This window comes from Lissotriton vulgaris, chromosome 2_2, assembly GCF_964263255.1.
Source record: "Lissotriton vulgaris chromosome 2_2, aLisVul1.2, whole genome shotgun sequence".
Lineage (NCBI taxonomy): Eukaryota > Metazoa > Chordata > Amphibia > Caudata > Salamandridae > Lissotriton > Lissotriton vulgaris.
Window position 1 is genome coordinate 313,530,248 of NC_141688.1, and position 12,457 is coordinate 313,542,704.

The window sequence follows — 12,457 nt, forward strand, 5'->3', positions numbered from 1 at the left end:
ATTCACTGAAAAAACCATAGGTTATAGACCATATATAGTTAGGAATTAGCATTTACAAAACCTTGACAATTCACTGAAAAAACCATAGGTTATAGACCATATATAGTTAGGAATTAGCATTTACAAAACCTTATTTTACTCACACAAAACCATTGAAATTCGCATATATAGTTAGTTGCACTAACTATATATCGCGCACCCGCAATCCACTGCTGATCATGTCACATATTACATCATTCATGACATGGTCAGTGACATCACTGATGACATCACTGATGACATCTCAAATGACATCACTGATGACATCTCAAATGACATCACTGATGACATCTCAAATGACATCACTGATGACATCACTGATGACATCTCAAATTACATCACTGATGACATCACTGATGACATCTCATTTGACATTACTGATCACATCACTGATGACATCATTCATGTGATAATACGATGAACCTCTTCAGACTCTAATATAACCTTAGATACACTCAGTGTAAACAGACACTCACAGACTGTCACTCATCCATGGAGTTACTCACACACCTAGTCAGTCATGCAAAGAATCAATCACACCTCCATTTCCTCAACTATACAGTTATACACACCTTACTTATTCAAACAGATACTAACACATATTTACTCTCTTATACAATCCCTGATACAAGTTCACAATGATCCATACAGCCACTCGCACATTCACAGGCTCTTGTGCACAGTTATTTATATATGTCAACTCTCACATGTACTGTGTTTTACATATGTACTTACTTTGACATGTAGCGCTGAGATATCCATTCACTCACCAATACACTCATGCACACAGTCAACCGCCCATACAGCTGTTTCCACATGCACTTTTGAACCCATGCATCTAGTGAATCAACTGCTCACACATCTATGCACAGAGTCATACACCTCCCAGCCACCCACACACACACTCAGTCTCCCATACAAATACTTGGGCAACCAATCAATAACCCATATAGTTACTCATATAGCTACTGATCAACACATGCAGCAGTTTACAGAACAACAGACATAATGATGCACAAATTAAGACAGTTTAGTCACTAACCCATGCACTCAGTGAGACACATTTAATCACTCACTCATACAGTCAGTCATGCACCTACTAAATCCTTCATCCAGACACTTATACATCCACTCATTCTTCAATATGTAAGACATATTTTAACTTTACAGAAACATACAGTCACTGGATGTTGTCATCAGTGATGTCATCAGTGATGTCATTTGAGATGTCATCAGTGATGTCATCAGTGATGTCACTGACCATGTCATGAATGATGTAATATGTGACATGATCAGCAGTGGATTGCGGGTGCGCGATATATAGTTAGTGCAACTAACTATATATGCGAATTTCAATGGTTTTGTGTGAGTAAAATAAGGTTTTGTAAATGCTAATTCCTAACTATATATGGTCTATAACCTATGGTTTTTTCAGTGAATATATATATATATATATATATATATATATATATATATATATATATATATATATATATATATACATACATACATATATATATATATGTATATATATATATATATATATATATATATATATATATATATATATATATATATATATATATATATATATATATATATATATATATATATATATATATATATATATATATATATATTCACTGAAAAAACCATAGGTTTCACACCAGTTATAGTTAGCTGGAAATTTTACTGACATAAAACCATTGAAATTCCCACGTTATAGTTAGTTGGACTCACTATAACTTGTGCAGTGACATCACTCATTACATCACTGATGACACCATCCTTGTGACAGAGTGACAGACCTCCTTTCACTGTAATGTAACCCTTGAAACACATATTCAAAAATAGAAACTAAAATTTATTAAAAAATGGAGATAACCATATCAGTTTCAACAACCAATTCAGTAATTCCACCATCTATATACACATCTACTCATTCACAAACAGTTCAATATACTCACTCATCCATATACTCACTCATCATATAAAGTGATACACCTATACATCCTGTTACACACTGACAGTCATCCAAAAGTTACTCACACACATACTCACACATGCAAATAAACAATTGAACATCCGTTTATTTGCATATAGAGCTATACACACACTACCACCTTACTTCTATTGAAATTTAAACATATTTATTCTCTTAAACAATCCCTTATAGAAATACATACTTATTTAAACAGGAACTCTTACAATCTCTTACTCTCACATATACTCACTTATATACATCAATATTCACATATACTAGATTAAAACATATGTAGTTACTGATAAAGACACTAGTGAGACAGTCATTCACTCAGTAACACACACATATACACACTCATTCACTCATACAGTCCTGCACATATGCTGTCTTCAAAACACATACAAACAGAGAGTCAGTCAATCATGCATCTATGCGCTAAGTAATACCCCCACCAAACCATATAGACACTCATACTGATACTAAGAAAAACATCTAATATCCCATGTACATACACATGTAGCTACTCACCAACCCATGCAGCCACTTATACACAAAGTGAAACACTAATACATATATTTAAAAATTTAAACATTACTCACTAATATTTATTTTTCAGAAAGACACACATTCACTGGATGGTGTAATCAGTGATGTCATGAGTGATGTCACTGACCATGTCATGAGTGATGTAATATGTGACGTCATCAGCAGTGCATTGCACGCGCAAGTTATAGTGAGTCCAACTAACTATAACGTGGGAATTTCAATGGTTTTATGTCAGTAAAATTTCCAGCTAACTATAACTGGTGTGAAACCTATTGTTTTTTCAGTGAATTTAATAGGTTTTTTAAATGCTAATTCCTAACTATAATTGGTGTGAAACCTATGTTTTTTTCAGTGAATTTTAAAGGTTTTTTAAATGCTAATTCCTAACTATAAGTCTAAGTTTATAAGTAAGACTGTTAGCGCTCTAGTTGTTCTTTAGAACACTCTGTGACATTCTGTCATTGGGCTATATTTGGGCTACATCTGGCTGATAGTTGGGCTACATTTGTTTTTTTTGTCTCTGGTGGCCATCTTTGGGCTATGTTGGGCTACATTGGGCTACATTTGGGCTCTCACATATATATAGCCCAATGTAGCCCAATATATATTTTTTCAAAGTAAATTTTCGTAAAAACCACTTGAGCATATATCTTGAGACATAGCAAAGGCACATCAGGCTACCAGTCCCTACAATTTTGCCAATTTTTTTTTTTATATTGTTGTTTTTTTTTTTGTCTTGGAGAGCTCCCGGTGCGCGCCCCGGAAAGCGTAGTTTTATGAAGCGCCCCGGGGCGCGCTCCGGGGAGCGTCCCGTAAGCGCCAATATCGCGAACGAAAACATGATCGTGACGTATCGCGCAGCCGCGACCGCGTGATACGCACGGCGTAAACGCACCCGGAAGCACTCGAGCTTTCCACATCAAACCTAGGGAGTCAGGGGGGGTCTATCCCTGCCCCCTTATGGTCATTTCCCCCTTTGATTTTTCCACCTCTTATGTTTCGATTTTACCAAGACACAAGATGGCGGCCGCTCCGGACTGTTTCGAATGTTTACAGACACCCGAGAGTCAATCAGCTTTCTGTGCGCAAGTCGCGTGGCGCGCCCAGAGCGCTCCCCGGAGCGCGTACCGGGGCGCTGCCATAAATATATATATTTTTTTGAACCTAAATTACTCAAAATCCAGTGGAGCACATATCTTGAGACATAGCAAAGGCACATCAGGCTACCAGTCCCTACAATTTTGCCAAGTTTGGTGGAAATCCATTCAGCCGTTCAGGCTAAAAGTGAAACCGACCGCCCTATGGAAATTAACATGGGGAAAACACGTTTTGGGACCCCCCTTTTATCTCGGCCCCCACTTGAGGAATCCCCCTCAATCTTTCAGGGTAGGAGCGGAGCGGAGTGGGCCATTTTCTTGGAGAAATTCGCGAAGATTCGTCCACTGGCGCCAAATTATTCCCAATAGAATGTTGCGGATTTCCTATGGAAAGTAGATCCTAACTATAACTATATATATATATATATATATATATATATATATATATATATATATATATATATATATATATATATATATATATATATATATATATATATATATATATATATATATATATATATATATATATATAGGGGGGAACATCGTCTTATGGCATCGGGACGATTATATAAAAGAAGCTGAATTACAGCTTAGTGATCTGGACTGCTACAAAAAGAGCAACCTCATTGCAATCAAAACCGCATGGTCTGAGTTGAATTCTAAACTGGTGGCTTGGAAAAGTGCAGGTCTAATTTCTAATGACGAATTTAAATTCCTCAAAAAAGAGTGTCCCGTTATACCAACGCTATACTTATTGCCAAAAGTTCACAAGAACATATCTTCACCACCAGGAAGACCAATACTTTCGGCAATAAATAGTGCAACTGAAAATATCTCCAAGTACATAGACTTTTTTCTGAAGGAATGGGTATCAACATTATCATCTTATGTAAAAGACACTACGGACTTCATTTGCAAGCTCAACAACCTGGCATGGAAAGATGATTATATTTTAATGACTTTGGATGTCACTGCTTTATACACTTCCATTAGACATCGAGATGGGATTAGGGCAGTTGAATATTACCTGTCAAAACGGCCAGATTTTTGTTCGAATCATAACCGTATGCTTTTGGACATGTTAAGACTCTGTCTGGAACAGAACTATTTCCTTTTCAATGGGTAGGCATACCAACAGCTGAGAGGGGTCGCTATGGGGGCCTGCTTCTCCCCTAGTTTTGCATGCCTACATATGGGGCTATGGGAGGAGCGGGTCCTTATGGGTACATATGGTGATATTATGAACTCACATGTTGTACTATATTTGAGATACATCGACGACCTCTTTTTCGTTTGGAAAGGTGTGAAATCTGATGCAGAGAAGTTTGTGGAACAATTAAATGTCAACTCATATAATCTACAATTTACCTCTCATGTAGATGAAATCACTGTGAACTTCCTTGACGTCCAAATTTACGTTGAAAATCATCAATTGCAAACCAGGTTACACAGAAAGGATGCAGCAGGCAACACAGTGCTTCACGCTGCCAGTCAGCATCCCCGCCACTTAATCAATAGCATCCCCTATGGGGAGATGCTAAGAATGAGAAGGATTTGTAGCACGGAGGCCGACTTTAAAATATCACAACAGGAGTGCAGGAAACGTTTTTTGGAAAGGGGCTACAGTGATAACATTCTTCAGGTAGCCATGAGAAAAACTAATTCCATCACTAGAGAGGCAGCTCTAACACCCAAGAGCAAAGAACCTATAGAGACTCCCAAAAACCTACATGTTAACTCTAGGGTTATAGTTCCGTTTTGTAAGCAGCATTCGGAGATTAAAAAGATTTTTCTTAAAAACTCGAATCTGATAAGGGGAGATCCTATAATTGGCAGCGATGTCTCACCTAGACCTGAGATTACTTTCCGCAAATCTCCATCAATGGAGAATGCACTAGTGAGCAACACCCTTGAAACCACCATATCAGGGACATGGGAAGCCCTGAGTACCGGCTTCAGAAAATGTGCTTTCTGTAAAGCTTGCAAATTTGGAGTAAATAAAACCCATTATATCAGTCCCTTCAGAGAACATCCGATTCCCATCACGAAAAGGCTGACGTGCAAGATGGAATTTGTTGTTTATGTGCTGCAATGCCCATGTGGCTTGTGCTATGTGGGCAGTACCCGACCAGTGACACATAAACGCATTCTCCAGCACATTAGAGCCTTAGTCAGTAAGGATCAAGCATACCCTGTGGCACGCCACTTTGCGGCGATACATAACAGTGACCCCAGTTTTCTACAGTATTATCTAGTAGATATGGTTTTGCCTCTTAAACGTGGGGGAGATAGAGAGGGTAAACTTCGTCTTCTTGAGACAAGATACATCCTAGAGATGAATAGCAAGAGTCCAACTGGACTGAATGACCAAGAGGATCTTTATACTTCTCTCAAGAGCCAGTAAAACCCCAATATCCATCAATAAAATTCCATCTCCCAACACGTATGCCACCACTATTTGGGTACACAACATCTCTCGATCTGTAAGCTTCCAGGACAACATGACCGTCCCAGGCACTCCCAGTTGTCAGGTGTTTTTCCACTTATTTTCTGTAATCGTATGATATTTTAGTACCACCAAATATCATCTACCTTTAAGTGGAATTCACCCTCCGGGCTTCCCCAGTACTTCCTCCTCTTTTTCTGTGAAATAATAAAAATATTTTTTCCTTTATATTTTTTCTAATTATTAGGCAAAACGGGCACTTTATTTATGTTCTTAAATAAATTGTAATTCACAGCTGCCAGCAAGGGTCTCACACATTAACGAAAGTGCAGTGCTTACTCTAACATTCCTTTTTTTTTTTTTGGCTTTTGTAGCGCGCTCTGTTACTAAAAAATAGTATCCTGGCGCGGAAGGGGTGAGAGGCAGAGCAGAGCAGGGGAGACCCTATACAGTGATGTTAAAAAGGTGGGTCTTCAGTCCCTTTTTGAACAGAGTGATGGATGGGGCTGTTCTTATCTGGAGCGGAAGGGTGTTCCATGCTCTCGCTGCTCTAACAGAGATGGATTGGCCACCGAGCCTGCTGTATTTGAATGTTGGGACAGTCATTTGGTGCAGATTAGCTGATCTGAGGGGGCGGTTTGGAACATATAGGGAGAATCTTTTCCTCAGGTATGTTGGGCCCATTTGATTGACAGCTCGGTAGGCGAGGACAAGGATTTTAAATAGAATCCTATGGGCAACTGGGAGCCAGTGTAGGGAGCGGAGAGGTTAATCAATCAATCAATCAATGACATTTATAGAGCGCACTACATACCCGTAGGGTCTCAAGGCGCTGGGGGTGGGTGGGGTGCCGCTACTGCTCGAACAGCCAGGTCTTCAGCTTCTTCCTGAAGGAGAGGTGGTCTTGGGTCAGGCGCAGGTCGGTCGGGAGGGAGTTCCAGGTCTTGGCGGCCAGGTAGGAGAAGGACCTTCCTCCTGTAGTCGCTCTTCGGATGCGGGGGACGGCGGCGAGGGCGTGGTTGGCTGATCGGAGGTGGCGTTTGGGAGCGTAGAAGTTGATTCGGCTGTTGAGGTAGCTCGGGCCTTGGTCGTGTAGGGCTTTGTGTGCGTGGGTGAGGAGGCGGAAGGTGATTCTTTTGTTGACAGGGAGCCAGTGAAGGTCTCTCAGATGTCCGGAGATGTGGCTGGTTCGTGGGATGTCGAGGATGAGTCTGGCTGAGGCGTTCTGGATCCGCTGGAGTCTCTTCTGGAGCTTGGCGGTGGTACCGGCGTAGAGGGCGTTGCCGTAGTCCAGTCGGCTAGTGACGAGGGCCTGGGTGACGGTCTTCCTGGTCTCGGTGGGGATCCACCAGAAGATCTTCCGTAGCATGCGAAGGATGTTGAAGCACGCCGAGGAGACGTTGTTGACTTGCCAGGTTGACGTACACTTGAACTTTTAGGTATATTAAACAAAAGCCGTACAGCGGCATTTTGCATGACTTGGAGGCGGTGGATCAAATAGGCAGGAAGGCCACAGAAGAGGCCATTTGCGTAATCCAATCTGGATAATATGAGGGCGCGGATGACGGTCTCCTTGGCCTCTCTCGGGAGGAGTGGGAAAAACCTGCGTAAAGTTTTAAGTGTGGAAAAGCAGATCCCGGTAAGTTTTTTTAAATGGTCCTTGAATCTGAGGTCATTGTTGAACCAGACTCCCAGATTTTTGGCGGGGCCTCCCATGGATTTGGGGCATGGAAGATCGGCCGGCCAGAGAGAGTTGCCAAAGTTGTCTGGGAAGGAGCCATACAGCAGGATTTCGGATTTGCTTTCATTGCATTTTAGTTGTGCAAGGGCAAGCCAGCGAAATACAGATGATAAGCAGGCTTGGGCTCCAGATGTATCCAGGTTGTTTTTGGGCCACGTGAACAGGAGTTGAGTGTCGTCAGCGTAGGCCATTATTTTTGCTCCCAGTTGTTCAGAGAGGTAGATGAGCGGGGTTAGATATATATTAAAAAGCAGGGGGCTGAGGGTAGAGCCCTGAGAGACACCCGTTGCAAGTTTCTTGGGGGAGGAGGCAAAAGGTGGCATCCAAACTTGTTGGGATCTGTTGTCTAAAAAAGACGTTAGCCAGTCAAGGGCGGAGCCTGTGATGCCTATGGCCGCTAGTCTAGTAAGCAGAAGGGAGTGAGGGACAGTATCAAAGGCGGCAGAGAGGTCTAATAAAATCCGAGCCGCTCTACCACCTTCGTCCAAACACTCCCGGATGGCCTCAGATATTTCCACCAGCGCTGTCTCCGTACTGTAGGCTGCTCTAAAGCCTGACTGCGCTGGATGTAGAGCCTGGGAATTTTCGACAAATTTGTCGAGCTGAGTGAAAGCGACCTTTTCACATATTTTTGCTAGAGCCGGCAGCAGTGATATGGGCCGGAAGTTAGCGGGGATATCAGGATCTAAACCGTTTTTCTTTAGAAGTGGGAGCAGTTTAGCTTGCTTCCAGCAAGCCGGAACCGTGGCAGTGAGGAAGGAGCGGTTGATGATCTGTGTTACCTCATTGCTGATTGTGTCTGTGAGACGCGCAAGCACTCTGGCAGGACACGGATCAGAAGGGGATCCTGATTGTAGGGAGTTGAGGATGCGGGCAATTTCCGAGGTTTCTGCTGGGGTGAACTGGTGAAACCGTTCCGTGGGGGTAGGTAATACGGGGGACGGAATGACCAGTGTGGGAGGAAAGCTGTTGCATACAGTGAGTAGATCGTCGTGAATTTTGGTGATTTTTTCAACGAAGAAAACAGAGAGTTCTTCGCACCATTTCTCCGAGGAAGCAAGTATGGGTTGAGCGCCGCAGGGTGAGGTGAAGCTTTTCACTATAGCGAAGATTTCTTTGCTATTGTTATTGGCATTAGTTATACGCCCTTCAAAATATTGGCTTTTAGCGGATCTAATCGCCGCATAGTATTTCTTCTGTGCCATCCTTAGGTTCTTTTTAGCCTCGGGGAGGTAGGCTTGTCTCCATGTCCTTTTAAGTCTTTTACAACCTGACTTAAGATCACGGAGGGTGGGGGTGAACCAGGGTTTAGAAGGGGTGGAGCGCAGTCTGCAAACCCGACCTGTTTTTATTGATGCGGCCGACCCACCTTCAATCCAGGAATTGAATGTGCTGACGGCTGACTCAATTTCAAAAGGAAGAGTGGGGCGGGAGGTGTCAAGATGTTCAGACATAATCTCTACATTGATTTTTTGTTTATGAGCAGTTGGGTCATTGGTCTTGGCCGGGCGGGTCAGGGTCCATGAGAATCTAATCAGCATATGGTCGGACCAGGGCACAATTTCGGGGTGGGTTAGATTAATATCGAAATTAGTGCAGACCAAGTCGAGGACATGACCACCTGAGTGGGTGGGAGTCTTAACCCATTGATTGAGCTGGGCCAGGGCGAGTGTTTCATTTAAACGGGACGTGTCAGCGAGGTCGAGGTTATCCGCATGAATATTGAAATCCCCCAGCAACAGGTATCTGGAGTATTTCAACGCCCGTGGGACTACTATGTCCTCCAGTGTGCCTAGAAATCTACCAACATGGCCTGGTGGTCGGTAGACCAGGGTCCCTCCTAGAGTAAAGTGCGCCCCAAGAGAAAGTGAGAAATGAAGTATCTCGGCATCAGCTGAGGGGCCCTGGGGTTCAAGAGAGAAAGTCCATTGTTCTCTGAATATGGCTGCTAGGCCACCACCTCTGCCTAGTGGGCGGTCGTTCCTAGCAATTTTGAAACCCCGTGGGATGGCGAATTCGACCACAGGGCCGCATGTCTCATTTAGCCAGGTTTCAGTTACAAAGAGGAGATCGAACTGATTGTCACTCAGTAATTCAAAAATGTCCTCAGCGTGCTTGACCAATGATCTAGCATTGATCAGGCCTGCACGGATGAGTGATGGATCATTGGGGAGCTGAGTCGGACATGAGAGAATGGGCTGATAGCGGAAGTCGCAGGCTTGACAAACCCGCGAGGGGTCGCCGGCCGCTTCCCAGGAGTTACTGCAGGGGCAGGAGGGCAATTTAAGTGCCATAAGGTACTCACAGGAGTAGCGAGTCCTAGTCCTGTGGGGTGTAAGTGGGGCGCCGACAGGGGGGCTGGCGCTGGCCGCGTCCGGGACACGGACGGGCACAGACGGGCCCTCCTTTGGCGCTCCTTTGGCGCGCAGACGGCGCGCCCGCTGCACGTCTTAAAGTGCATGACTATTTGTAGGCAAAACCCCACCCTCCGCTGGACCGCTAACTCGGGTCCCGCAGGGTCCGGCCCACACTCAAGATGGCGGCCGACCTAGCCCTCCACAACAATCGGCACTTGGAGCCGCGGTGGAACAGGGCACAGGGGGACCTAATTAAAGCAGTGCTAATAGCGGTAGGTTTTTTAAAATAAACACAGTAATAACACAGTAATTCTTAAAATCAATTAAAAGTGTTAAAAGGATTCAGAGTATATGCATCAATGGGAAGCTGGTAAGAGCAGAGGAGAGCCCTCGCAATCTGCTCGCCTTCTCAAGCGTCGTAATGAGGTGCTGCCACCGCCTCAAAATAAACGCACCGTCCCACGAGCAACAGATCTATTTGTAGGCAAAACCCCACCCTCCGCTGGACCGCTAACTCGGGTCCCGCAGGGTCCGGCCCACACTCAAGATGGCGGCCAACCTAGCCCTCCACAACAATCGGCACTTGGAGCCGCGGTGGAACAGGGCACAGGGGGACCTAATTAAAGCAGTGCTAATAGCGGTAGGTTTTTTAAAATAAACACAGTAATAACACAGTAATTCTTAAAATCAATTAAAAGTGTTAAAAGGATTCAGAGTATATGCATCAATGGGAAGCTGGTAAGAGCAGAGGAGAGCCCTCGCAATCTGCTCGCCTTCTCAAGCGTCGTAATGAGGTGCTGCCACCGCCTCAACACACATCGGTATAAGGGCCTTTAGTTTTTCACTCTTATCCAGAATTAATTGTCTTACTTAAATGATTCCTAAGTCTAGGTCAATACATGAATGCACATGCATTTGGAGGTTCCTAAATGAGGTATATATATGACCAGACTTATGTGTACATATGTAAATATTGATTCAGTGTATATAGATAGATGGATTGAAAAGATATATATTTTTGTAGTACATCTTTTTGTATATTAAATTGTATATATGTAGCATAGTGATTATATGTATATATATATATTTTGTTGATAGTTAGATTTTGTAAGAACTGGCAATAATGAACTTTTTTTTGGATATTTAGTGTTTTGATAGGCGAATCAAATTATGCAGTAATGCTATGAAAATGCACCTTATACCGTTGTACATAAATGAATTTGAATTGAATACATCGGGCACTTGCCCTCAATTTTGTATTTTCAATACTTTTATTATTGCCGCTTTTTGTACTAGCCTTGCGGCATTAGGAAGTTTATTTAATGCACATATCACTTTAAGCGCAATGACGCTCCCACTTTTTGGTGTATTTAAGACCCTTGTTTGTTTCAACTAACGTCATGTGATCAAGCCTCATTTGGGAGGTGAAACGCGTTATGGTGGATGGCTGGTGTGATTAATAAATAAATCACCGAGAAATTGGCACAAATTCTGGGCTCACTCTCGTTATTCTTTGGACAAACCGTGGAGAAAGAATGGCGTTTTCCTAATATATATATATATATATATATATATATATATATATATATATATATATATATATATATATATATATATATATATATATATATATATATTTATTTATTTATTTTATTTTGTGTCTTTTGTAAAGCGCTCAGCTACCCCAACGGGTTGTATTGGCGCTGATTGACTGGAGGCCTGAGGTAAGAACCAAGGAAAAGCGAATTAACGGGAGAAAAGAATAGTTTTCAGAGAGCGACGGAATTCTAGTTTGGTCTTGCTCAAGCGTAAGGTAAAAGGCAGTCTGTTCCAGCGCTGGGCGGCGCCAAGTTCAAATGTTCTTCCTCCAGAGCGAGATTTTTTAAATCTAGGGGTGACCAAGAGGCTTTTAGAATTGGAGCGAAGTGAGCGAGAATTGCAATAAGGTCGGAGAACTGATCTAAGATGAGCAGATCCGTTACCCTGGGTAGAGCGATAGGCAAGTGTCATAGCCTTAAACTCAATGCGTTTACTTATGGGTAACCAATGCAGTTCACGGAGGTAAGGAGATATATGCTGTCTACTCGAAAAGCCCCCTATCAAGCGGGCTGCAGCGTTCTGAACCATTTGGAGTTTATGACATAGGCCAGTAGCTAGACCCAAGTATAAGCTGTTCGCATAGTCCAAGTGGGAGATAATCAGCGCGTGGACTATTGTTTTTCGATTGTAACATGGGAGATAATT